This window comes from Falco peregrinus, chromosome 9 (genome assembly GCF_023634155.1).
Source record: "Falco peregrinus isolate bFalPer1 chromosome 9, bFalPer1.pri, whole genome shotgun sequence".
NCBI lineage: Eukaryota > Metazoa > Chordata > Aves > Falconiformes > Falconidae > Falco > Falco peregrinus.
In genome coordinates, this window is record NC_073729.1 from 6,713,610 (window position 1) to 6,741,577 (window position 27,968).

Consider the following 27,968-nt stretch of genomic DNA (forward strand, 5'->3'; position numbering starts at 1 on the left):
TTTGTGTCCTGACCAGTAAGATGGACCTTTTTGAGTTCAGATTCCCTTGATAAATGCAGTCCATGGTTTGTTGGTGGGCTGTGGTGTGGCCTGAATAACTCTGGAGCATTAAATGCAGCTGTATCATGCTGCCTTAGGAAACCTGGGAGAGGACAGTTCTGTGTGTCAAGGGCCAGGCTTTTAAGCAGTTTGTCCTAACTTTTTTCCATTCCCTTGGAAAAGCCTTTTACTACTGCAGCGTATATGATAATGCCGGCTTTTCCTGTTAAGTAAAGAGTTCTTAGGGAAGGCAATGGGAGCGGTAGGTTTTGCAGAACAGTAATTACTCCAGGCTTCAATACCAGGAACCTTTTGACCTAACAGCCGCGCAGGCGGAATCTGTCGTGTTGAATCCCTCATTCCCCATCCATCCCTGGGAGGCCGCGGAGGTGTCCTGTTCTCTGGTCTGAGGCAAAGGGCTTCCGGATACTTATATATAAACAAGGTCCAAAAGGTAAAATTCATGCGGCACTTCATCTTGAATTATGCATTGAACCTGTTCAGGAATTACTTTCAGACTTCGAGGAAAAGTCGTGAGGGTTAAAAGGCAGGGCTGGGATTAGGTGCTGTTTGAGCACTGCCTCTGCCCCGCCTTGCAGCTTTGCCTGGAGCTGGTTGTTAATTGCCAAGCCTTTGAAAACAATTTTACATTTTGGCTCTGTGTTTTTGTTTCCTCAAGGCCAGCTCTGCCAAAATAGCCCCATTTAACCATTGTTTTGCTTTTAGACCAAATGATCCATACAGGTGTGGGTAGCCAGTGGCTTTGTTTCTGGTTGTTAAAAGCAGGCTGTTTGGTTAGCCAGGATTCTTGATTTCTTCATCAATTCTGGGTGTAAAAGTACAGGCACAAAAATGCAGAGTATTAACGAAGAGTCTTTTGGCCTTATTATTTAGCTTGTCCTTGGATTGGCCCACTCATTACTACCCGGTTACTATTGCTATTATTCTTGTTTAATGAGATAATCCAAATAATCTCATTTCAGTTTCACAGATCATTAGATCCAACACACTTATTAATAAGGCGTTTGTGAGCATTTTATGTCCACTCAGCTGTCTGAATATTTTGTAGCTGGATATGTTTCCTCACAGTATTAACACTTGTCACTATATATTGTCTAACCAGCTGCTGCTTTTTTGTTAATTGCAGCAATAAAAATGTCGTACGCCTTGGGCAGAGGTGTTGACTGTGCTAGCGAAGAGTGGCTCTCACAAGAAGAGAGCTGCCACAGTCTCCCCCCCTAGAAAGGGTCACCTTCCCCGTGGGGTGGCAGATGCGGGGCTACTTCGCTCCACTGGTGGTAGGATGAGAGCGAGCAGGGACGTTCTCCCGCCGGCTTCCCAATGACAGTCAAAGGCAAGGAAGCCCTAGGGGGACCATCTCGCTCCTTGCTTCCCAGTCGTTTTAGCCAGTGTATTTACCCATGCAGCCAATTATGTGTTCCTTCAGAGCTCTCCCCGGAGTGTGCCAGTCACAGATGCGTGCCCCATGCCTCGTTGGCTGTTTTAAAGTTCCTGGCTGGTGAGATGTGCCTCTGAAGCAGGGAGTGCGGCTCAGGTACATCTGGCAGGACGGCAGGGAGTGCAGGTGTGCCCATGGTTGGAGTATCTGCACTGTCCTGTTACCCCACGTCTCCTGTCGATACCAGTACCTCTGTGTGCTGTCTTAACACTGTGGCTTGGATTCTGCTTTTGCTTAGAGCTAGTAGAGAGGTCCTTGGATAGCTACGTTTGCTGTGCCGTGTTATTTAAACCAAAGAATTTAAATAAACAGGTGTGTGTGGCTGTGCTTTTGTGGCAACGATGAAAAAAACTCCAGATTTTACGCACACATATAGAATTAAATACAAAGAGTAACAAATGCTTTGCTGCTTTCGATAGAGTGAACCTATAGCTCTGGAGGATGTGTGCTTTTCTAGTTGTATCAGTTGGCTACTAAGTGTGACAGTCCTGGTGCTGAAACTGTTGTGCTTTGTCACTGGTTTGAAGACAGGCGTATGCTGCTGGCTCTGACCAGCGATCAAACCATGAAATGACAAAAGCAAAAGGGTTAGAAAAATCAACGCTGTTTCATCATTAGACAAACTGGCGTGGGCTGTCCGAGTAGCTGAGGTTGCCATCCACCCTGTGAGACCCTGCTCCCTGCCGTGTCACCCACGTGTGCCTGTGGTATAAATGGAAGTAGCTGCTAGAAACAACGGTGGGCTGGATGGAGGCTTTGCCCTGGCAAACCATGCACAGCATGCAGGCCACGGCCTATAGTTCTTCTAAAGCTGAAACTTGCTGTACAGGTAAGATCCAAAAAAATGCTGTATTGAACAGCTAACAAATTGTCAGTGTCCAGTGCAGCTGTTTTTCACGGGGGGGAAACAACTCCATCTGCTCCACTGTGATCACTGGGGGCTTGTCTTCACCACTGCAGCACTTTGAAGTTCAGCTCAAAGCCTGGCCTCTAATGTAGCCTGTGTTCACATGCAGAAGTCTTTAGGCTGATTAAGTGTAAGGAAATGTGCCTTGAGGCTTGCTTAATGCTGCAGCAGGGACAACACAGGCTGTGGATTCCTTATTTGATACCAGCCCTGCTTAAGCAGGATTTAGCATCCTCCTCCTCAGGCCCTTTTTCCCACCCTTCTGCTCCCTCATCTGTTGTGCTGCCGAGGTTACTGGTGCAGCGGGACGGTGAGCTGGAGTGAGTGACAATGTAGTTTGAGAAGGAAAAAAAAAATGAAATCATAGAAGTTGGGGGTTTATTTGGTTGATTTTTAGAAGGTTTCAAAACTCTTTGATCTGGTGTACCGTGGTGCTGCACAAACAGTTATGTCAGAGCGGAGCAAAGGTAGGAGCAAACGGGGATTACACAAGGCTTGTTTTCGTGTTCCGTGGCAGGGCCAGTGACAGCAGTGAGCTAATACCATCTGCGTGTGCGTTACAGTGCTGTCTCCTCAGTTATGCCAAAGCAGCTGGCTGCAGGGCTGCACTCAGAGTCACTTGGAGCAGCTTCCCGGCACAACGGCTGCCTGTGCTGTGAAAACCTCCACGTGAACAGCCCCACTGCACGGTGCAGCCCCAGCGGGGGTTCTAACGCTCCTTACATACTCACTTGAAGAGCAGAGAATGAGCTTAAGGGTGGATAATCCAAGCTAACACTGCAGTGAAAACAAGTCCCTTACCTCAAATATCACTAAACACTCTTCTGCCCTCCCAAACCTTCACTGTCCTTTAACAGCGGTCACTGTTCGCCTGGCACAGACTACAGCAGGGAAAATTAATTACTCTCTAATGACAAGCCTCCTCTCAGACACTGGCCTGTTCTGTGTAAACGGATGGCAATCTGTAGCCTATCAACAGCCCGTCTCCTTTGGGGAAACAGCCTTGCAGGTCTCCAGTTCCCCCTTACTCTACTGACTATTGGCTCCTCTTCCGACCTCAAGATCTACTGCATTGCTGCATTTTTTTTTTTCTCTTTAATTAATTTCTTTCAGCTTTGTCAGGATACAGGGTAATTAAATGCTTCAGTATCTTGTCATAAAAATGCCACTTTTCAGAGGAATTGTCTTAATGAGCCTGTTTTTCAGCACAGCAGAGGCTCATCTATTAGTCCAGTGTATATTTTTAGAGTGTGGCATTAGTCAGAAAAGCCCATTAGATCGTTATACAAGTGGCTGAATCAGCAAACCGTATGTGCTGCTATCCTGTCAAAGCAATAACGTTAACATTATCAAAGTGATTAAAAGCCATTCATTCATTTTGCTTCTGAGTTGACAAGTTCATTCCTGTAGAGGCATACAGTATGAAGCTGTAAGAAAGGAAATCTAAAAGCTCATCATATTGCTCAACCTAAAGATCTACCAGTGTGTGACAGATGCAATCAAAACATGACAATTGAGTGAAATATCGGACGCCTGTGTACTGTCATACGGCAGGTTGTCACTGGCAAAGCAAAATCAGTCTTAGCCTGGGACCCTTTTTTAAGGATGTGCATCTTTAGGCGATGAGTTTGGAAAGCTGTGTACGCTTGGAGGGGGCAGGGTTTCCGTGAGAGACATTGTCCTTCAACTGGGTCACCTTCCCGGAGCTTCAGAGCAAGGGTAGTGCTGCTGGTCTTTCCTTGCGGGGGTTCACGGGGTGTGTTTGGCCAGTGAGTTCCCTGGCTCTTCAGTCCCCCGTGGTAGCTGTTGAGGGCTGGGTACTGTCATTGCGGTTCTTGGCCTTGGCAGCAGGTGTCTGTTGGTGTTACACAGAGCAGAAGTTACGGGAAGGATAAACAAGCACTGACATTGCTGTCATGACCTTACCAGAAAAGCTGAGTGGACAGAAAGGTTCAATTCCTAGGGGCTGCCCAGGGGAAACTGCCCAATTAACTTGCTTGCCAAAGGTGCAGAGTATGCAAATCCTTTCTATGGATAGGGCGTGGTTGTAGAATGCCCGAAAGCTGGAAGAGCAGTCTTTGAGCATGAGACCGGAGTGACAAAATACCTGTTGGCCAGAGCAGCAGGTTTGCACGGAGAGGGCCCTGTTTTCCATTAACAAATGTAAAGCAGCTTTGAATTCTGCAAGTCAAATTGTGCATTCAGGAGGGCAAAGGCAGAGGACGGGAAGGGCAAGCCATTGCGCAGTAAAAAACCAACACCTGCTTCTACTGGTGATCCCACCTACCCACATCTGATCAGTACATGAATGTATGGAATGGCATTAAAGCCCCCAAACCAATAATGATCCCGTGAGTTATCACACTGGAGCATATATGCTTGGCTGACTCTTCCCCCCTTGTGGATTGCCTTAGTTCTGCTGATGCCAGCGTGGCCCTTTATTAGGGATTCACCTTGGTGCCACGAGTCTGCTGCAGTGGAGTGTCACCAGCACTGCGTGTCTGTTTGAAATGAATGTCTTGTGATTATAGCTATAATCACGTGTCAGACTTCTATGTGGTGTGTGTTTGTGCATGCGTGTTCGAGGGATATTTGCCCTTTTAATGGCTGTAGTGCATGCTGTGCACAAGGCATTCTTTTCCTGCCGTGATGAAGAAAACCGTTATTGGGGGGTGTGTGTGTGAGATTTTTAATGTGCAAAGGAAAAAAGTAGCAAACCTGCTGGCTGCTGTTTATCCAGGGAAGCTTTGCTCCATTCGGGCATCAGTGGTATTCTCAGAGCCCCTGAAGATAAAAATCCATAGAAACTGGGGGTGATTTAGATGCTTTCGATACCTAACTATGAATGGCAACCTGGGAATCTCTTTCCCATTTGTAGGCATGTACTTTTTAGTCACTCGGCCACGGAGGAGTCCTGCTTATTGAATTTGTGTCCTCATTGATACTCTTCAAATCGAGAAAATTAATGCTTAAAGCTGTTTACTATCTCCACTAGCTTGCTAGTATGAATCATGCCTGTGAAACAATAATTTTTACTGATTTTGAGGAAAAAAACACGGCAGTGGCTGACTTACAAATAAAAGGTGAATTCAAACCATCAGATAACTGTGAGGAGTAAATGATAGAAGCAATGATGTTTTGTTTTGAGGAGTGAGATTTGAATTTCTGAAAGGGATTTGAAAATGTGCAGAATGGTTGTTAGGTTTGATTTGATGAATGTATCTCAGTAGAAGAGATTGGAAAAGAGAATTGCAATAGTAGCATGTTCTGTGCAAAACCTTGGCATTGATACAGACATGGGGATGAACACCTGAATATTTCATGTCTGAGAAGGCAAACCTAATAATCTGTTGTTGCTTTTTTTTTTCTCTTCTATCTATCAAAAACCTGCGCATCCATTTTTATTGGTGATTTGCTTTGTATATACCCTTTGCCAACTGGATTGTATTACAGCTAAGCTGTGGTACCTAGAGCACAGATCAATATTTCACTTTAAGTGTCTGCCACAAGAGAGCAGTGTTGGTGTAATAAGCTAGGAGAGGATGCCTCTGGTAGCTTAATTCTTCCATCAAAATATACACTGAAATACTGTAAGAGAAATTAAAATACAGCACAGGAACTCTTCTGGGATCTTAGCAGGATTAAGGGATAAAAATAGTAAATGGTGCCTAATTTCAGTTATTGGGTTTCAAGTTTCTTCGAGACATAATTGATATGACCGTGGAACCTTTGCAAAATTTCAAGGAGTTTATATAAATTTCATCACGCTACTGATAAAGGTGCTTGTCCCCATACTGGCTGCTGTAAGTCTATTGAAATCAGCACCATTGCACTGGTCCGCCTGAGAGTATAATCTGGAGATGCATGTGCATTTGTGTATGGTACAGCCAGTCCGTCAGGTCTGCAGGAACCAGCTTCACTGAGGCTCCTCCAGGCTCTTCTGAGCTGGGTCTAAACGCTGTGGAGTTGCAGGCTGGAGTTCTCTGGGGATAAGGTGTATGTGGACTGAGCTCATCAGCACCCAGAGTTTGCTTCATTTTTAACCATGTAACTCAACCTGCTGAGTTGCATGCTGTCAGAGGAGCTCCAAACTACTGCTCCGCTGCAGATGCCCAGATCCCAATTATACCAGACAATTAGAACTGTCCTAGTAGAGTCACTGCTCCCTAGTCTTTCCTGGCCGGACACCAGGGTTACAGCAGTACTTGAAAGATATTACTGCCAATTTCTGCTCCCCCAAAATTTTTAAACTTTTATTCGGAGAAATTAGAATGGATTAGCTTGGAAGTAATTAACCTTAACTTGTGTGCGCTTTCTTAATGAAAATCTGTTTCAATCTTACAAAAAAACCCTACACTCAGATCTTGATCAAAATGACTCCTTGTCACTGAAATGTATTAAAAATCTCTTATCAACAAAATCTGATGCTAAATTTTTTAAAGCATGTGCCTGATAGTTCCTGACTTGCAAGCCTGGACTCTTGATTTTAAAACTGCCACTTCGCTTGGTGCAGTCAATGATCTGTTTCCACGCGACAGAAAACTTGCTATCTAAAATGACAAGGCAAGTATGTGTCAAAATGAGATCCAACAGAAGCCAGGCTTAGGCCTAAGAAAGCAGCGTGGATTGCTTTGAAGACGAGATGTGTTTAAAGGAGGAATGGATGTAAATGGAGAGAAGTTGCTAGGAAAAATAAAAAAAGGATGAAAAACGATCCAGTCATGGAGCAATGTTTTAAGCTTGAAAGAAGTGGAAGAGATATAGTAGACTGTGTTATCTCCTGGTACAACAAAATGCTGAAGTTGGCAGAAATAGACCAGCAGATAATTTGATCCATTTGGAGCAGACCAAGAAAAAGCAGTTGGGTGAGAGAAGAGAAAATGATGGGAGAGCATGGCTGTACTATGTCAGGGTGTAGTGGACTAGACAGGTCGCTGGCCTGTCTCCAAATACCTGCTACCGGCTGCTTAGGACGGGGTAGCAGCAATGCGATGTGACAAGTTTGATTACTCTCCTCCTGCTTTACCTTCAGTTTACCTGAGTTTTTAGAAGACAAATAGGGAGAAGGGGACACAGCATGCAGTATCTTGTAGGTGAGAATGAGCTCTGGGATAGTGTGTATCTGAACTGATTAGCCAAATTAATGCACTTGCTAGAGTAGCCAAAACCGAGCTTTGTTTTCACTAAAAATAGTCGTCTTATCTAAATATGCCATGTATCTACTATGCCTTCCACTTCCGAAATCTTATTGCAGCTGCAGTGTCCTGCATCCTAAATTTAGAACCATTCATCCTACTGAATTTTCCAGTACAGTAGATGGATGCAGCAGCTTTTTTAGAAACTAAAAATTAGAAAATGGTGAGAATAAAATAATGCAGAGCCACCAGACTGAAATACCTGTGCTTAATCTTTGGTAGCTATTACTGTCTTTAGTTCAGTTCTTATTTTACAGTAATGATTATACAAAATACATAGGGATTTTACAGTGTCTGGATTATCAGTGATGGTTCTGCTTTTTTCTAGCATACTGACAAGTGTCCTCGACACCCGTTTTTTAAAACAGTGTATTTGACTGTAGTCTGTGGGTCACGCAGAACATGAACTGTACTGGCTGCTTATTGCTGTAAGTGAAGTTTGAATGTGAAATAGATGCCTAATATGCAGCAAGATGAGAGCAAGGGTTTCCAGAGCTTTATAGATCTGTGGCTTTTCATAAACCTGCACAAATAGAGACTGTTTGGGATTTGGTTGGCTTTGGTTTTTTTACAGGTACATGCAGAAACAAGGTCACAGAATCTTTTCTTCTACTCATGTAGTTTTCAGCACAACAGCTCCTATAGTATCTAATAGCCAATATATTTTTATACTTTAGGACTTCCTAGAATACCTTTGACTAAGTCCAGGTTTAATAAAATAGCATACACTTTTAATTTTGTTTCGGTTATTAAATGGTTGCAAACTCCTCCCTTTGTATTCCATCTAATCAAAATTTCTTTAAGAGATTAAACAAACCTATTGACAGAGTAGATGAGTAAGCCTTTATGTTTAGATTAAGCCTCTATGTTTAGATTAGTTAGAAGGGTGCTCACTGGCTAATGAACTGAGCAGAGTCCTTGATACATCCTGAATTGCTGTTAGATCCAGTAAAATGCATACGAACTGTTGAGTTTGTCCTAATGTTTTGCCGGTTCTTTCCTGATTATCACCTTAAACATTTGGTAGTGTTACGTATGAGTGTAAAGTATGAGTTTATAGAAGAAATTTGCTTTTTCATATCCGGCTAAGGAGGCAAAGAGCTCGAGGGACTTGTAGATTAACAGTAAAGCTACCAATTTCCCATAATCTTTACAGCTGTTTCCCTCTTGGAAACTCTATAAACTCTGGATAGTGAGAATCAAGTTCTTAAGCTGATTCCTAAGGTGACTTAGGACATAAAAATCCTATGAATGGTACAGGGGAAAGAAAAAAGGTATTTTCTGACAGTTTGAACATCAAAATGCAGCCCCTCGTGGTGGCCAAGCCAAAGGAGCCTTTAGACTTGGCTATGTGGAGTGAGCAGTGCTCAAAGTGGATTTCATGCTCACCCGTCCTCCTTTGTGTCGCTGAAAAGGGAGGCTCCTGCCCGATGCGGGGCAGCGGGACTTGGATGCCGTTCCCAAAGTGAGCTGGCTGTGAGACTGCTGCTCTCCCCGTGCTGCCTGCTCTCAGGCAGAGACAATTTTGTTGTCATTTGCAATTTCAGCGCTTTTCAGAGAGCTGCAAATCCCTTGTAGAAAAGTCATTGTCATAAAAGTAATTTTTGCAGGGAACGGTTGTACGAGCTCGCAGGTGGGTTGCTGTTTTAGTCAGCTGGGATTGTGTGGGGCTCCTGCAACAGCTGGTTTGTGTGTGAAGTCTTTTTAAAATTCAGATTTGATATAATTTTTTAAATATTTCTTCTTTCTTATTGTTCCATTAGGATAAGAAGAAATAGAGGGAGAGCTGGACTGAGCATCTTCCCTAGGAAGTAATGAATTTTGCATTTTAAGCCAAGCTGTTCTCCTCAGAACTGGATTTGATGATGATGTGCTTTCTGAGGCACCAGATGGGTTTGATGCCTATCTGAACTTTGTCATTATCTTCGAAGTCTCCAGGTGTAACCTCTGACCCTTCTCCTAGGCATTTCTTTGCCGACAAACCTGAAATCCCAGTTGTCAGCTACCTGACCCAGGCTGCTTTCAGTTCCGATTCCTTAGCTTTCTGGTGAGACAGTAAAACCTAGGTCCATTTTGCTGTTTTCTGTTGAGAAGGGCACGGTGCCATTTTCCAACAATTTGGCATTCTCAGCAAGTTCTGTTTTGTAATCACCCAGCCTAACATTCTGGAAAACAGATTTGGTCATTTCTTGCTTAAAAAGCAACTCTACAAAGTGCTTGCCACAATTACCTCAAGCAGCTCTGTGGCGGTTTCACAGTTATGGCAATCATTAGGAATGTTCATTATTTCGTTCTTTATCTTACTTGTGTTTAGTCAGACATTAAATACACATGGCGCTCTGAAAGTGCAGCTCTTTGTGCACTGTGTGACCCCATACCTGGACCTTTAATCAGGCTGTGGGAGTGCGCTTGTATCGTGCTTCCTGAGATGAAGAATAGGGCTCTGTAAGAGAAAGTGACTCAGGATCAAAGATTAATAATCACCCTTTCGTTGTTGCTTTTGCCATTTGTCCATTTCAGAATAAAAGGCTTAGGATTCAAGGGGAGGGAAGGCAGAATTTCAGGCAGTGATTTATTCCTTACTGTATTTTTAGATTTGTTTAAGTATTTTAGTCAAAAAGCTAGAGGTTGCTCGAATAGGAACCGTGGGATGTCTGCGCGCAGCTGGCTCCGAGGGAGCAGTCCATTTGCAGCAGAAACGTTCTTGCTCCTAAAGGCAGGTCCAGAGCTGAACTTTTGCAAAGGTTTGAGGTGGGCTTTGGTTCAGATTTCTCACCAGTTATTATTTGGTATCGCAGCAGCAACGGGCCCCTGCTGAGATCAGAGCTTCCTTTTGCAAAGTAGTTCATATAAATTAAGAGACAGATTCACAATATGAAGAAAAAGGGCAGAACAAGAGTGCAAGAAAGGAAACATTATTTTCCTTTGTATATTTGTAAGATGACAACTGAGTCTGAAAGTTCATGAAATATTTGGGAACTGAACTCAGATGTCCCCAGGCCAGCGTTCAATCATAAGATATCTTTCCTGTGTTTTGTATATTTACTGCATGGTTGGGATGAGAGTAGAGCAAAATAAACTCTGGAGCTACTTTGCGTGTGTTTGGCAGCTCTTTCACGAGCTTCCTTCGATACGTGCTTCTCTTTACCCTTGGTCCCGGTTCCCATACACTGGAATTTCACTGCTGCAAAATTTCAGTGCTGCAGTAACAAAGATGTTCTGAAAAATGACAAGTGACAGGTAAAGCAAAGGTCCCTGCCTGGCCTTTCTCCCTGCCAGAATCTGCCATTTTTGTCTGCAAGTAAAACAGAAACCTGAGGGGTTTTGTTAAACTTTGCTTTCTGCTGTGTTAGAGTAGTTCTTAGAGAGTAATTTTGGCTGTTAACTTTGTGGAATATAGTCCTGCATTGGATATTGCTAGTTTTCATGCTTTATTATGTATTTCATACCCTTCTCCCCCCTCGCCCCTCTTCTTTCTTAGTGGCACTGAGTCATGTGATCAGGCCAGGCTGCCAGATTTTGTCTGAAAATGAAATGCTTCCAGTTCTCACCAGGGTGGCTAGAGACCCGAGAGCATGAACCCAGGGCCCGGAAAAGAGAATGCCCAGAAAACAAAGAATCCCAGGTATTTATATTTTTAATCAAAAGATTTCTTAAATTATTATTGTTGCTTGTAGGGACTGACCCAAGTTTGAATATGCAGGGTTGGTACTACTGCATTGTATATCCCATCTCAAAGCAATGCCCAAAATACAGTGACGTGCACCGGGCTGTGACACCTTCATTTCATGATGACACTGGGGGCATTGGGCTTTGCCAGCAAATGCCCTTGACATGAAGTTCTCCACCACGGGGCCCCAATCTCCTCTAGCAGCTTGTCCTTCATGCAAGCCCAGGCAGGTGGGAGGAGGAGCGGGAGAGATGGTAGGAGCAGCCTGGCTGTGGTATCTTTACTCCCCTGTGCACAACTGCTACAGCCGAACTGCAAATTGGATCAGCTGTAGGGGGTGAAACTTTGGCTAGACTGTAGGGGGTGAAACTTTGGCTAGACCAGAGCACGGTGTTTGTATAAAAGCGAAGGAAAGCTGTGAAGGAGTGTGCTCAGGGAGCAGATGCAGGCTGTGTGTCTTGCCAAGGCAGTGGAAATATCTTTTTTTCCTAGATGTCTTTTTAGTCGAGTAATAAAGGCAACCTCAGGCAAATGGGTTCTGTTTCCATTCATCTAACATACATATTTTAAGACTTACTCTTGTGGGAAGTTTTACCTGCCTTAATAATGTCTCTTTTATTGTTGTCTTTGTCTTCTGTGTCCCCTGCCACTGAGCGCGGCGTGCCAGGATAATGGGAATTGGGGCACGGATCACATCACAGATATCAGTGGGAATTATGTTCACGCATCACAGGGAAAACTTCACAATGTTAGAAACAAGGATATTCTTGATCTCCAGTACATAAAAGATGCATTGTATTTAATTTATGTGGTCATCGCGCGTTGTTCTCACATCCTCACAGTATCAGTGAGGGATAAACTCTTCTTTCAAATTTACCAGACTAAAACCACGGTAGCTGTGCTGAAAGTGTACAAAACTTGACCTAGAAAACCTGCTAGTGTTGTGTCTCCATCAGCGCAGTATATAATGTGAATGCCGTATGCTACAAGAGCTATAGGGTAACCGCCTTGCAGCAGGGGAACTTTGCTTAGAAAAGCTTTAGAAAATACTAGTTTTTTCTCCCGCTGTGTAAGAGTTTCCCAGGGGCTAGCATCATGGATCGTTACAGAATATACTGAATGCATCTCATGTAGGCCAGCAGGTAAACTGACTTAATTTCAGTAGATTGGCTTGGATAAGCAAGAACAGCAGGCAGTATCCTTTGCTAACCTTGGAACTGATTAGTATGGAAACGATGTATTCATCTCAGAAGGTGCCTGGTGACCCCAAATGAATTCACACCATCACCATTAAGTAGAAATGTGGACTGAGCTGCGTCCTATGATTGAAGCAAGGAAGAATCATGGGCTGGTGTTTGTAAAGGACAAAATATTTGCTGTGGGTGGACAAAAGGGCTTAGGTGGCCTTGATAATGTAGAATATTACGATATCAAGATGATATCTACATTAAGTAAGATCTGGGAGAGACATTTTGGGGTAGTCACAGGTAGGCTTACTCAGACATACCATTGATTGTCCCTCTAGTTTTACATACATTCACCAAACCCAGACTTTGTATGACCTCTTCCTCTGACGTGGCGACACAGTCTCTGCAATTAGAGAACGTGATGATGACATCTTCTGAACAGGACACCTCAGCAAGCCCTGCCCCCTTCGCCAGGGCTTTCAAGGAGATGCAGTCTGCCTGCCTGCCTTCTGCAGTGTTTGCTGGAGGAGCCAGCCATGTTCCAGTCCTGCTAATGTCTTTTTAAATGTGATGCACTAAGCTTTGAAAGGTAGAAGACTCAGCACTGCACAGGTGGAAGACTATAGCAGAAGGAGAGCTGGGGGCTTCGTACTGGGCACCATCAGGACAGATACCCCAGAGCAGTCTTCTCCCAGGCCCAGGTGCCAGCACTCTTTGGCCGCTTGTAGACACAGACGAGTCAGACCTATATAATGAGCTCTAGTGGCATGTTCACGTTGAGTTCTGCAGAGGGATGAACTTTGATGGGCTCCTAAAGTGATGGTAAAGGTCCACATGTGAAACAGGTACACCGGCAACTTGAGCTGTTGCCTAGACAGCTTGTTTCACTGAGAGGGAGGATGTTTTTCTGATGACAACAGGAGCTCTGTATCACCAGTAGATCTGCATGCACACTAGAAGTGTTTTGCTGTGGCCGTTTCCTGGATGAGCGAAGTGGTTTGTTGCACCGAAAGCCTTGAACCTCCTTGTCTCACAGCACGCAGTATTTTATTTTTCCAGCAACTTTTTTTATGAGTATGTCTGCACAGCAGCCATCAGCTGCCTGGCGCTGATCTCACCTCTGCCTTTCTCAGTCAGAGGAGTCTCTTGTCTGCATCAAATCTGCTTCACAAGGCAAAACTACTGCTTGGTCATGGCAAGGAGTTTGCAGACTGTGGCTGAGAACAGACCTGTGCCTTTGACTAGGACACTAGCTCCTGGGTAGTTAAAGCCCACGATAAAAAGCTGTTGGCTAGTGGTGATGTACATTAGTGAGACTGCACCGTAAGCTTTAGCTTCACTGCACACCGCTACTTTATATTATTCTGTTTCCATAAGGCCCGGTGGTGCAATAAATCCACATTCTTTAGTCATCTGATCTGCACGCCAAGTTTTTTCACATAAAGTCCATTTTCCATTGGCTCGTTAGAAGCTGCACTTCAAAACCTACTTGTTATAGGGAAAGAGGGTGTAAAAATTAGAACTAGTAGAAAGTCAGGCATTCTGGGCTCTGCTCTATAAGGATCAGTGTGTTCCTTTAAAAACAGATATTGTGAACTCTGGGCATAGGAAACTGGGAAAAACGCCAGTACAGGATAGAATGAAGATTAATGTGGGCAGCTCCTAGGCAAGTTTTCCACATTTCCTTTACAGGATGTCAATATGCTAAGATTATTTATGAATTTATTTAGGATATTATTATAAAGGTTGCCAATAAAGACTCTCCTTCTTAACATAAACTGTAGCAGCGCTTATGTTTCAGCGTGAGGCTTCTCCTGCACAGAGCTGCTACTGTGCTGAGCGGTGTTCATGTGAAGAGAATACATTTCTGCAGGGATTATGCTGAAATTGCCCAACTTGTTTCCCTTCAGGCTTAAGCAAGATTTAAATTTTGGCTTGTGGATGTGAAAAATAAACACATCGATTTGCTGAATTGCTTCCTGTTCCCAGGAAACATTTTCAAATAAAGATGAAATTCTTTTAACACTCTTTTGCTCGCACTCCTAAATTTAGGGGTGAGCTCCTATGAACAGAGACAAATCTGCCACATTACGATAAATATTAGCACCTCACATGTACCATGTCCCAGTTTTCCACAGATGCTCCAGTTTTTCCATTGTAGCCAATTATGTTTGAAATGAGCGATTTGTCCCAGTTTCACTAAAATAACACATTACATTTATGAAGTGCCTATTATCTCCAGTTCTTCCTGCATTTTACAAATGACAAAAATATCTCTTAATACTTGTGCAAGCTGGTGGGAGATGGAGGTGGCAATTGGAAATAGAATTACAAAGGCAGTAATACCAATAAGAAAAAACAAAGTATGGTACTTGGAACTGTTAGAATTAATGAAAAAGTTTGAATCTACTTGCACTTTATAGTGTCTGAGATCAAATACTGAGTCAACGTCTAGAAGAGCAGAAAATGTTAAGATTCTTTCTTTACATTTCTGTCACAAATACCTTTGATTTCAGGACAAAACACCCAATGAGTGTTGCCAGGATTCCCTGTGGATTTCTATTACGTCTCCTAGTAAAAATCCATTGTTCTAATGCTTCTGAACTATGGGATTTCTTCACTTTTGGTCGATTTTATCAGCTTAATAAGAAAGCTACTGTTCTGTCTTTATTTGGCAGACTCTGTCTGCCAAACGAAAGTTCCTCACAAATTAATTAAAGATTATTTCCTGCTTTGCCTGGCATTCCTCAGTAATAATGCCATTTTTTTCAGAATTCATGCATGACCTTCTCAGTGAAGCTCTGTTGTGCAAAAAAAAACCCCAAAGCTTGTCGTAAGTGTATCTTTGCCTCAGTGCTATTCAACACAACACAGTTCCATTTCTTACTTTCTTTATTCATTGGTGGGACAGGATTATGCTTAATCCCCTCAACAGCCTCATATTTGTGATGTGCTGGCATCTTTCCTATGTATTATGCTCTGTCAGTTATTGCAGAGGCTATTAGAGAGATGTGTATAGGACGTTTCAAATTGTTGAGCTGGCAAATGTTTACTCCAAGTGGCTTTTGATTCTTAGGGAAATTCCAAGAGGATTTGAATTGGTCCTTTGCTGTTTGCTTTGCATGTTAATTTTTTGTCATTTTTTTTGGCAGGGGTATGCTAAATATTTATGTCAATGAAACTGTTAGATGAAAAATGCCACCAAATGCAAATCAAAGTGTTTTACAAAGCAATTTTAGTAAAGCCCAAACAAACTTCACAAATAATCCACAGTGTAACCATTCTTTTATAGCTGAATTTCTCTCCTACCCACATAGGAACAGTGTTATCCCACTTCAGAGACACTAGCAATTGTAGGTGGCCGTAGTGCAGCTATGAAAGTTGCACCTAATTCTTTTCAACTTGAGATTTGAAATTTTGGCAGAAATGACAGGGCAAGTTGCAGAAAGGCAGCAAGGAGGTGAGTTCCCTTTTCAGTGGAAACAGCAGAAATATTACTTGTTCACAGTGGGTAACTTCTCCCCACCTTGCAGAATTTCCCAAGTCTCCAAGCAGGTTTTTAGGATGTGGGAAACCATTGCTTCTCAGAATGAATGCACTATTCTCTTCCCTCTTCCACCTCCAGGGCTGTGGAATACAGTTAGAGCTCAGCAAACATTGTGCAGCTCTTCCCTGGGAATCTGCCAGATCCCGTTTCCTACAAAGGTTGGGTTCATGTTATACCCTCTGCTGCACAATCTGCATATTGCTCCTTGGCTCACAGGTTCTGCACTGTTCTGTGTCTACCCCTGGGTCCCGAGAGCCACCAAAACCTGGGTGAAGTGGACTTCCACCAAATGGGTTTTGGTTTGAAGAACTGGAGGTAGAAGGAAGGGAAGTCAGTCAAAAGAGTCAGCCAGAGCATTGGCCTTACATACACCCAGGAGGCTGCATTTGCTTCTGAATGGTAACTCACATTTTAGGTAAGTTACTTTCCGTCTCTTTTCTTGCTTTTTGTCTAGCTTGTCTTTTTAAAGGCATATACTCTTCCAAATAGGAATGATCTCAGCACGTTTTCATGGCACATTGTCAGTGGCACCTTGGTTACAGTTAAGGTGTCTGGTTACTGTAGTACCACAAGCAATAGCCTGCTCAGTCTCCCTGCTGCTAGGAATTGCTAATCCTGAAAAGATTATCTTCCTTCTCTCTCTTTTTCCAAGGTTGCTATGTATCTTGGAAATGGAGTGGGGAAGGACAAGGGTTGCTTTTTAAATCTTTTCCATTTTGTCTTTCTTGCTCTGTAATATGTTCTTATTCTCCGTGGCAAAGGAGCCATTATGTGGCAGTGACCGCCCTGGCTCTGCTGGATCATGCACTTCTCTCCGGGAGCTTCAGCAATCCAGCCACGGCAGCCACGTAGGAGCACGCGTGTTGGCTAATGTATAACTAACCTCTTTCTGCTGTTGTTCTTTCTGAGGTTCAGCTCTTTTTCTGCAGGACTTTCGTGCTTTCATTTTCTTTTTTACTTTGAAATCTAGGACCTCTTGGATCATTGCATCCAGCCTACTGCTATCACAGGTACAAAGCATTCAGTCTCTTTCCTAAACCTGCCAAGTTCTGACTTAAAACCAGTTACAATTACTCCCACTGGAATGCTGTTATAAAACCAGCATATCTCACATTTGTGGGTATTATTAGTTTGCGCTGGTGCAGCCAGGATAGAAGAGGGCCATACTGAAGACACACCATGTGACAGAGGGATGTTCTTCTGCTGGGTTTATTTCCCTGCTGGGTTCCTGAAAGCCATAAAGTCAGCCAACAAAGTGTTCTGTAATATTACCGATGTAGACATATAGGAAAAGATGCAGAATTTTTTTCACATTCTTTAGCTGACATGCTGTGTCATCAAAGCTTTGTAGAATGGACCGAGCCTTATCTGCAGGTAACAATTGTACCATTTTGCAACTGTATTGTTTTTGGAGGCTTCTTCAAAGTATAGATCAAGTCTGAAGGCAGGATTTACTTCAGGTCAGCTAAGGGGATAAGGCAGGAGAGAATTTAGGTCACTGGCAGGTGGAAAGAGAAATATTTGAGTGCCTCAGGTCACCTGCAAGGACTGAGAAATGCCACACAAGGGGCCTGGGGAAAGAACAGCAGGTTTTGTCACTTGCAGGTAAAGTAGAGATGCTTCTTAGCCCTCAGATCTTTTCCCCATTGCTATGCTGCTGGCATGGGCACGCTGACCAAATGGGAAGGGTAACAAGTTGCAACTGTGCCCTTGGCTTGCCTCAGCTGTAGATTGTGTTGCAGTCATAACCAGATCCTCCTTGGTCGTGTGCCTCTGCTCTTGGTAAAAACAATACATCTGTTTTTTTAGACTGTCTTAAATAATTTGACATGCTCCCACAGGAGGAGGATACCACTTCACCAAGTGAGCTGCTGTACAGATTTAGTTACATTGATATTTCTTTATGTGAACAAAGACTTGGTAGATACTTAAGCTTAAAATTTTCTAGAAAACATTGACTGGCCTTTGGTATGCACCTGAATTTTCTTGTTCCTTGAAGAAGCCTTTCAAAGCTCATTGCTTCAGGGAATGGGAAAGCAGGAAGCTGATCAACAAGAGTTTTCTGACATTGATTTGCTGCCATTTAGATGACAGCTACTTTCACTGAGAGACTCTCCTGCAACAGCTCAAAAGCAGGTGCTAGGAGTGGTGTTCCTGCTTAGGCAAATGTGAAAACAAGAGAACTTTCAAATTGTAGAACAAATTCATGACATGTAAAACTAGAAAAATTCAAAGAATTTTGAAAATCTGCCTGAATCCTCCTCCTTTTAGGGAGGAGCTGCATTTGCCATCCTGCCCCCCCCCCTTCTTGTCTGAAAGCACTTTCCTCGCTTTTCACTATGTACCTGCCCTTTGCTCTAGAATATGAGGCACCCCTTGTGAGACATGATTACAGGTATTTGCACTTGTTGTGCCAACATATATCACATTGAGCGCTAGGGACAGCTAAGCTTGTGTCTCAATTTGAGGAAACTGCATCTTTAAAGTCACCCACAAGAATGAACCCTGGATACAGAACCCACAGCACATGCTGGTACCAGAAAAAGCCTTCAATCACCAGAGGTGCTAGGCGTGCCCAAAATAACGAGGAATTTAACGGAGTAATTTTTAAGGCATGCAAAATAGGTGTGAAGTTCCAAAATTCCTCCCCCATGCACTTGATACCTCTGCCAGCCATGACCAATGTTTTGAAAGACGCATGGCACTGATTTTCTTGTGGGAGAACAGAAATAAGTCACTGAGTCCTTTCCTATACTGGGAGACAATTGAGACTGTGAGCCCCTGATGCTATTGGCACGTGTGTGCACACCTTGTGTTACCTGGGTGAACGTCCTCGTTGACTTCAAAGGCTGAATCTATGTAAAGTTAAGCATGCACTATAGCGTTCTCCAGGACTGGACGTAATTTTGGTTCTCCTAACTCTAGAAAGACTAATCGTGCTGTCTGTACAGCAGATGAGATAAACTACACATCGACTTGTTGAAGTCAGGATGAAAAGAAAAAGAACTTCAGGGAAACTCGGGCTTTTATTATTTCCCCCCCTCCAGCACTGACTAGTGTTGAATTGGTTAACTCCCTGTGGTTTGATCGCTCTGTGAACTCAGGTCAGTAATGTGGTTAATTAATATTACTTAGAAGGGTTTGAGACTTATTAATATTACTTGGAAGGGTGGAACGTGCTGTGTGTTACATGCTACTGCAACTAGTAATACTAAACACATGTATTCTGAACAGGTTCCCGACAAACCGTTGCCTTGCATTTAAACAGATAGATCGGTCACATCTTTGTGTCTCTGCCTATCCATCTCACCACTCTGATGTTCTCCACAGAGTTTCTGCAGGCTTCCAAAATATTTTAAAAGATGAGATTTTAATGCAAATTCCCAATCCCCAAGGAATTAAAGTGAAGGTGGTAGTTATTTTTTAATTCACAACTCATTTGTCTAGAATACTTTGAATTCATGATTTTCTGTAAAATGTCACACATGCTTTAATATGCATTTGCAGTGTAATTGAACATTAAGTATTCACAAGAAATTGTGTGTTTGTCACAGCTGTGGTAAAGCAGCAACGATACAGCTGAGAACCATATTGGGCTGTTACAGTAATTTATCCTGGGTATTTGGAATGCTGGAGTATATTGGTTCTCTGGATGCATGGCTTTTATTCTGGACTGATGCAAAATCAATTACAATTCCTGATGTTGTATGCACAGCTGTTTTCCCTTGAGGAAAAAGAGAATCCCACTGGGGCAAAAACTTAAAAAGAACACTGAAAGGTCAGGGAATTGGCACTTGTGTTTGCAAGAACCTGAATAACTTCACAAGCAGAACAAGAATCCAAACCTTAAATGGTCCAATTGCAAAAACCAGTAACTCCAAGAGGAAATCATTAGACATGACCTTTTTGCAAACAGGAATTAATAAAATGTAATCTTAGGCTACAACACATTTTAATTAACTTAATGCCTCTTTCTGATAGATGCTAGTTTCTATAAATATTATCTGCATATACAGTACTGCTAAGGAAACTGGTATAATCTGAAACTCCTGTCATGGTTCTCCTGGGCAAGTTTTTTGCTATTTCTTACTTTTCCTTCCTCACAGAATGCAGGCTCCACACTGACCCCTGGTTATTAGATTATATTTTAGCCAAACTAGTTACTATACCTAGCTAATGAGGAAAAATGACTTGGCTTTTCAATAACAAGAATGTAACAATAATTTGTATCCCTCTCTGCCCGTGAGGCTGCCATGAACCATTGACAGCTTTATTTTTTTTGCTACATTGGCATTGATGCATGTAATATAAACTGCACCCTCTCCCTTGTCCAAAGATGCAGTGGAGGCCACGTATGAGGAAAGGAAGAGCCACTGTAGAAACAGCCACCATTTACAGGTGTGGGAGAGATCAACTAAGGGGCAGAAAGGTGTAAGATGTTAAAAGCCAAGGTTTTGCCTTTCCTGACTTCTCATTTATTGTAGGCAGCAAGATGTAGAAATAAGGCGGGCAACAGTTAGTTAACACGGGAAGCAGGACTACTTAATTCCACAGTCTTTAGTGTGCCTGACATTCCTCTTTTCATACTAAAACCTGGTCTTATAACGTCTTGGATTTTCTCTAGAATTAGTGGAATTTTCACCATCACTAATGTTGCATCAGGTTTTATCATTAGTGATAATGCAACTATCACAGTGCAAAGGATGAAAAAAAATCAGAGTTTAAGCAAATTACCATTTTGGAAATCTTTTTTTTTTCCCCCGGATAGACATTTAACTAGTTAAAGAAGCATACAGGATCTTTAACAGATGCAGTGGTCTTGCAACAACGGGCAAGAGAATCACATCACCAAGCAGAGAGCACATGGCAACATGAGATCATCTTGTTTGCTGCTTCTGCTTATAGAAGTCCGTTGTGTGTCATTTTAGAAATCTGTATTTCAGAAAAGTAATCTTCCAAGGAGAAACATGGCCATGCAGGGAACAACAGGTGACTTCAACAGGGTGCCAGTGTGGTAGAGATGGGCTGAAAGAGCTCAACACTCCTGGCATTCCAGCACCCTCTCCTTGATGTTAGTGATAATGATAAAAGTGCTTGAAATCACAGAACACAGAGATCTTGTCCATAAGGTGTCATAAGGATATAGGACACATGGATAAGGACCATGTCAGTAAGAGAGCTTTCATTTTTCAGAAGTGAAAAAAAGCTGTTTCCAAAGGGAGTGCTATTACTACTTAGTTTTATTTATTTGTTCTCTGAGATGTTCTTTGAGATGTCACACAGGATCGCCCCATATGGGGAAAATAAGGGTGAAATGGGGTGAAAATAAGAGAAGAGACAAAGTTACACAACTTTTCCTTTCTCTCTGCACTTCAGAGTGGATTCAGAGGGAAGGAAGCACACTTAGCCTTTCAACTGGATAGGACATTAACAGGGGGCTTTCCTAACTGGTGAAGTAATACACCCTTCAAATGCACATGTTGATGAGCTTTAGTGGCTTTTTTGAACCAGTAATCTACGCTACTTCATTCATTGTAAATGGCATAATGTTTTGCATTTAGAGTGTGCATTTCAGCCAGAGCTTTACAAATACTCATTAAGCCCCGAAACACTGCTCTGGAATAGATGAATAAATTATATGGGGAAAGTAATCATTAGAAACAGTGTTGTTTTGTCGAATGGTGTACAGTTTTCATGTAACCAAGGACTTAAGTGCAGCAAGTCCTTGACACCTATTTTCACTTTCCTATATGAATATTCATTTAGCTTAAGTTAACATTTCATCCCCAGATCTTATCGGAATTAAAATTCACCCTCCTCTAATGGAAACTGTGCTGTTTCACTGCTACGCACAATGGCTGGCATCAAATAAAATTGTTCTTTGTTCCAAAACTATGGTTAGAATTCAGTGGTTAATCAGATGCTGATAGCAAACACTCACGGTTTCCTTTATATCCATGTGATGATACAAAAGACAATTGAGAAGTGGCTAAAGTAAGGTTCACGATTCACTCTTGATATTCCAGGCACATTGGGCTCTGTCAATATACCAATATATCGCTTGTCATTATATGTTGCCCTACTTTGAGTTGTGTTTCTTTCCCCTAGAGCAGAACAGTTGTGCACTGAATTCTATTATAGTCACATCTTAAATATGCGTATCTTACATATATCTATATATATTACACTTGGCTAGTACTACATTTTGTTCTTAAAATCCCTCTGGAATGTTAAAAACAAAAGAAAGGATGCTTCCAGGGACATATGGTGGATTATTAAACAGTTTCTTCTAAAAATCCAGCCTGAATCTCATCCACTTTGTTAATCTCCAGATGTTTCTCATTACATTAGCATCAGCTTAAATGAAACAAGTTTAGTCAGGGTGCTCATATTAATAAAAAAAATAGCCATAATAGTATCATTTTGGTAATTTTCTCAGTGAAGCTAATATTCGAATGGCTGGACTTGTAGGTGCACTTGCAGGTCTTATTACATTGGAACTTAGATGTTCACAGAACCAAGGGTAAAAGCCTGCAATATCCTAACTCATCTTGTAAGTGCTTTATGAACTGTATGTACAATACCTATTTATCTTCATCTTGATTTATTTATAAGAAACAATCTTAGAAAAGTAAATTTTCTCAAAACAACTACCATTGAAAATTGCAAAGCTGATTTCCCATGTACCGAACTAATTCTGTTCCAGAGTGTATATGACAATACATCAATACCATCAGCTGTTTTTTCAGCACTCCAGAAGGACGAACATGACAAAAAGTGGATTTTTTCATGTGATTTTATCTGATTTGCTTTAGCAGCAACAACCCTAAAAGCAGGGTTAATTGGAATAATGACCTTTGATTGAGACATTTCTTGGGAAACTCACCAGAAAGTGGAGAGAATGGCCAGAAGTGAAAATGCTAGCTCATTATCAATCTCTGGAAATGCCTCAGGCCACCACTGCTACTACTACAGCAAAGCTGCATCCTCCACTAGGGAATTAGCACATTCCCTCCAGGTTTGCATATAATGGAAGTAGTTGTGATAATTTCTCAAAAAAGTCTTTGTTTTCACCATGCTTTTGCCAAACCTGAGCCAGAAATGTGTCATTTAAGGAGTCATTTATGTATTTAAAAAATGAGTATACTGCTTTTGCACTGTTGCCATGGGACAGCTATAGCAGGAAATGAGCAAAACACCCACATAATTATTGTTGACAGAATACAGTTCCAATTTTATCAAGTGTAACCCCTATGTGATATGTTGTTAAGGCAGTCATCAACATCTCAGTGAATGAAATACTGATTTGAGAAATATGCAGTGCCCAAAAGAAACATAGAAAGGATATGCTTGAAAAACAGAATGTGAAAGGCATCTCCTTGATTGAGATGATACGGGAGTAATTATCGGTAAGTCTCTGAAGAACAATTAGAGTTGTTTTTTATTAAATTTTCACATTATGATTCACATTGAAACTGAATGAATCAATATTTAAATCCAGATTACAGTGATCTAATAAGGTATTGAGAAAGATGATACTTTACAAAACAGTCTGTGGAAAAACTATAGAGGGCTGAGAAAAAGCCATAGATTTATCATTTTCAAACTGCCTTGCTTTTGTTCCTTTTTTGTATTTAATCTACTTAGCTACTATTTAAATTAGGTTTCAGAGGGCTCTGTAATTAGGAAGTGGGATATAATTCATCATTTGTAAAGACTGAATCCATTAGGTATCTAAATAATAAAACTTATTTACAACAGTGTTTTTAACAGCCTTAGAGAGTTTTAACCATTAATCAATAACAATGGAGAGATGTCAATGTATAAAACTGAATCAGGTATAATATTCCAGTCTGATAAATATCAGGCTATAACTTGCTGAAATACATAATTCTCTTTCCTTAATTGCAGGGTTACTTACTTCACTGATTAAAAGGAAATCTATTTCAGGTGGGCTTTATTGTGAGTAGTAACAAATCTATTTAAAAGATACATGGAATAGCCTTACTCCCTCAAGAAAGGAAGTCTCAAATAAGAATATAATTTTTTGAAAGGTAATACTGCAGTAAATGAAGGTTTCATTTCCTTTAATTTATATTAAATAATGAAACTCACTAGACATCTTTTTTGTAAGAATCGTGTCTGTATCGCTTATCCATTTCAACATGCATATATTAAAAAGCAGGAATGAAAAGGTGTGACACATGTATAAGTGCATTAATTTACTGAACAATGTTTTGCACCCTGCTGCTCACCTTTTTAGTGGTAAAGTAAGCTGAGGCACTGAGTCTTATTGTGGTATTTTCTGTGGAAGTCCACCTACACAGGCTCTGGAGGAATGAAGAATAGATGAGGGTTAAAAAAAGCATCTTTTCTTTAATACCTTGATTCAGTCCAGTCAGATTCAAGAGCTTGTCTCAAGAACTTGCAGAAGGTTCTTCTTTTTGTATCTGTAAGTTACTTATGCTATTATTAGAAATTGCTCTCCAGGTTTGTGCAATTGTGAGCTGGGTTGCCAGCATCAGCACGTGGCCTTGCTACTTTGGGATCTGAACAGATGTCTTTAGACAGCACAGCACCGTGCTGGGGAAAATGTCCTCTCTCAAACCTTTGCTAACCTCCCAAACTGCTCCTAGGACTCCCTGGGGATGCGCACCCCGGCAGTTCCCACAGAGCAGCCTGAGGCGGGAGCTGCATTACAGGAGCCTGGTGTGTGTGCCCAGCAGGCAGGGAGGCTCAGCTGTAATCTTCCTTCCCAGGGCTGGCTCCCATCCCTGGGAATCCACCTGCCTGCCCGGGATTTGGGGATTGCGGGTGGAGGATGGTGCAGCCAGGCAGCAATGCTAGCCTCAGACCTGTGAGAAGCCTTTGGGCAGTGCTGCCCGAAGGCCAATTTGTAACACCAAAGTAACAGCCACACATCTGCATCCCATCCATCTTTTTGAGGAATAGGAGTAACTATTCAGCCCCATTATATCTGAGATTGAACTGACTTGCACACTGAGAGGCACTGGTCATGCTGATGGTTTACTGCAGGAAGGGAAGATTACTAAGAGAACAAGACAATAAAAAGGGAACATTAATTTCACAGCCCGCAAGGATCCTATGGCTGAACTCATATCAGAAGTTAAGGCAGAACTGGTATAGTGACAATTTCACTTATCCTGAATTTGTAACTTACAGATTTATTTTTTCTTTTTCTGGGAGAGCAATGATCTTTTCTTTCTACTTTTGTTGTATGTGATTATTTATTTATTTTCCTCCTTAAACCAGGCAAAGAAAGTTTTATTTCTGTGTCACCCTGTTTTGGGCTAGGGGGAGATTCAATTAGGTGAGGATATGCAGGAGGATATTTATGGAAGCCTGCAATATTTGGGGATGAGTGGGAAAGATTAATGATATTGCTTAGATATTTTTTTTCTTTTTTGTTTAAAGTATGCTTTTCTGTTACTATAGCTACTGGCCATGTCATGCTCACATACAGATGCTTTATCACGTTGTCTTTAGAAACTGACTGATTGCTGTTGCAAAGCATCAAAACCAGTAGCGGAGGGGATGCAGATGTATAGCAGGAGATTGGAAAACCATGGAAGGACCTGAGTCCAGCATAGGAAGAGGCAAAAACAGATGTGGAGGACTGGAAAGAAGGCACACTTGCTAGGGTTGTAGCAGAAAGCAGGAAGAAACAGGAAAGAAGTAGGATACTGAAAACCTACTCTGAGGTATGTACACTTCATGTTACCAAAAAAATCGAGGAGCCTGGTTAACCCTCAGTTATCTCCTTCTGGAGACAAGCAGATAACCAAAATCTTTGCCTCTTCTGCATAGGAGTCTTTGAAAGAAGAACTGGGAGACCACAGTGCAAAGAGGTTGCTCTGCCTGGCACAAGCTTATTTAGGAAGAGGGCTGAAACCTCGGTGAGTTATAAGCCTACTGAGAAAATCACATCTCTGAAAAGACAGGGCAGAAGATGCTAAAATTTAATCTTGGCTGGCTTTTTGTGTGGGGATTGTTATTAAGGGGACTCCAAGGTGAAGTTTTGGGCTTTGCAAAGCCAACAAGGTACAAACTTCAGGAGGAGCCTGGATAGCGAACTCAGGGGTCTTTAATTTCTTTAGAAAAAATGACTACGTGAAGATTATTGGGAATATGCGACATTCTGTTTGCCCTGAGTGCAGTATGTAGTTGCAAAAAAAAAGGCAAATACAGTAATGGCAGTTGCCAGAGGTGCTGGAAAAGGGTAATACCAGTCATGGGCTATTACACAGGACAGTGCACTCAACACTGGGGAAAAAAGCTTTGATGGGAATACAGAAGTGAGACATCTCATGTTGGGGAAAGGAGTAAAGTGCATAATCTGTGAGGAAACCTCAGAGAATTCAACAGTTTGATTTAAAAATTTAACGCTTTTAAAATTTTAAAAATTTTAAAGGTCAGAGATGTCAATCTTGCCATTTGTCCCGTTTCTTAAAAAAGCATCTCCTCTTCATATTCAGGTGCCCATGGCTATGGGGTGACAGCGAGCCCGTTTGTGTTCATAAACATGGGACTGACTTCAAGTGTCTGCCTTAAAACAAACCAAATGTTGATAGTCACAGGTACATAAATGTTGAAGAATTGAAGAAACAATGAGGGTTTCTCAGTGATACCAGGCCTACAGTGTCCTTGGCCAAAAAAGTAGGATAAAGACCTTCAGCTGTTCATTATAAAAATCTTAGTTAAATTTCTGGAAATGATCCTGTAAGTAATTCTGGCACATAATTGGTTTTTTTGTATTTCTCCCTTCTACAAATAACTTGAACGCCATGCAGCCATTTAACTCTTGTGTTTAGAATGTTTAGAATGATGAAATGTGTAATGATAAAATTATAACTATTTGTTATTTAGTTTAATTACTGATTACCAAATATGTCTTAGGATAAGGATTCTAGGTGTTAGGTAAGTAAATCATTGGGACTTTGTGAAATGCGAAAGAGAAAAAGAGAAGCAGCGATAGGACTGTGTTAAATATAGTAATCATAAAAGCTTGTGTGACAGAAAATTGTAAATTGATGTAGTCATTAGGAAATGTATTCATACATTTTTGCTTTTCCATGCATTTTTGTGCATTTCGGGGACAAGCTTGACTTGATTCCTGAAATATAAATCTGTAGGGCAATAGGATATTCAGGTGAGAGAGGTAATTGCATATATTCAGATATTAGCATCTAAAAGGTAAATCAGTAGGGTATCTTTAAAAAAGAAGGAGATTTATAAGGAAAATAAAATTGTTTTGAAGATATCTTCGGGCTTACACAAAAGGTACTTTCAGCATAAACACATTTTTAAATATTGACAGTAGTTTGGAAAAGAAAAGCTTTTAACTAAAGATAATTACCATTTTTCTTACTCCTAGAAGAGTTCAGCATGTTTTGGAAGGAGAAGTCTGGATTTGTTATGCAGCACGAGCGTTGCCTTCTCAATGTCATTTTCCCATCTGTCTTGCTCAGCAGTGTTAACAGTCTCAGCTGATCCGTGTGTGCACTCATCAGTCAGATCATACTGCATAGTGATACATTTAGCCTGAAAACTATTCTTGTACAATGTCTGCCATGCTCCATATCTTCCTCAAAGGAACTGTGGATACAATTTGAACTTGTTTATATTCTTTCCAGTGGCCAGGAAAATGAATAATTCCTTTTTCCGTATTTGGAATTCCCTCAACAATAGATTTACCATTATTTAATCCTTCTTACTTTATGAGCTATATTTATCTCTGTACTCATAGAATTCTGTTGCCTGACACTAGATCCATGGAAATTTAGGGAAACGTCTCAATCTATTGCAAGAGAAATAGGCTTTAGAAATCTTATTTCGTCTAAACTTTGCCATTACTTTCCCCACAGCATAAATAGCCCTGTGCACAAAATGCAAGATACGTTTCATTTCATGTCAGTGCTTATTAATTAAAAGATAAACCACAAT

General features: G+C 41.6%; 2 long non-coding RNA genes across 10 annotated transcripts in view; one reads left to right on the top strand and one right to left on the bottom strand.

Annotated features, from left to right (window-relative positions):
• Positions 1 to 4,136: 4,136 nt before the first annotated feature.
• The window catches only part of LOC114011833 (uncharacterized), a 30,199-nt gene continuing 6,367 nt past the window's right edge, over positions 4,137 to 27,968 (bottom strand). For 2 of the 6 annotated variants that reach the window (XR_008748704.1, XR_003553929.2), the window contains exons 4-6: positions 27,382 to 27,620; positions 24,260 to 24,334; positions 20,202 to 22,042 (exon numbers count right to left, since the gene is read on the bottom strand). This is a non-coding gene — a long non-coding RNA (uncharacterized LOC114011833). Of the gene's footprint in view, positions 4,261 to 13,803; positions 13,943 to 20,201; positions 22,043 to 24,259; positions 24,335 to 27,381; positions 27,621 to 27,968 lie in introns of those variants that run through there. The other 4 variants (XR_008748706.1, XR_008748705.1, XR_008748708.1 and 1 more) reach the window with 4 other exon arrangements.
• LOC114011834 (uncharacterized) lies at positions 4,259 to 27,489 on the top strand. Of its 4 annotated transcripts, none has more exons than XR_008748711.1 (5): positions 4,259 to 11,225; positions 16,221 to 19,108; positions 25,512 to 25,726; positions 25,833 to 25,921; positions 26,501 to 27,382. It is a non-coding gene; the product is annotated as an uncharacterized LOC114011834 (long non-coding RNA). The 4 variants fall into 4 exon arrangements; XR_008748712.1 differs by lacking the exon at positions 4,259 to 11,225 and adding an exon at positions 27,400 to 27,489 and having other exon boundaries at positions 13,940 to 19,108; positions 26,501 to 26,744; XR_008748709.1 differs by lacking the exon at positions 4,259 to 11,225 and having other exon boundaries at positions 13,940 to 19,108.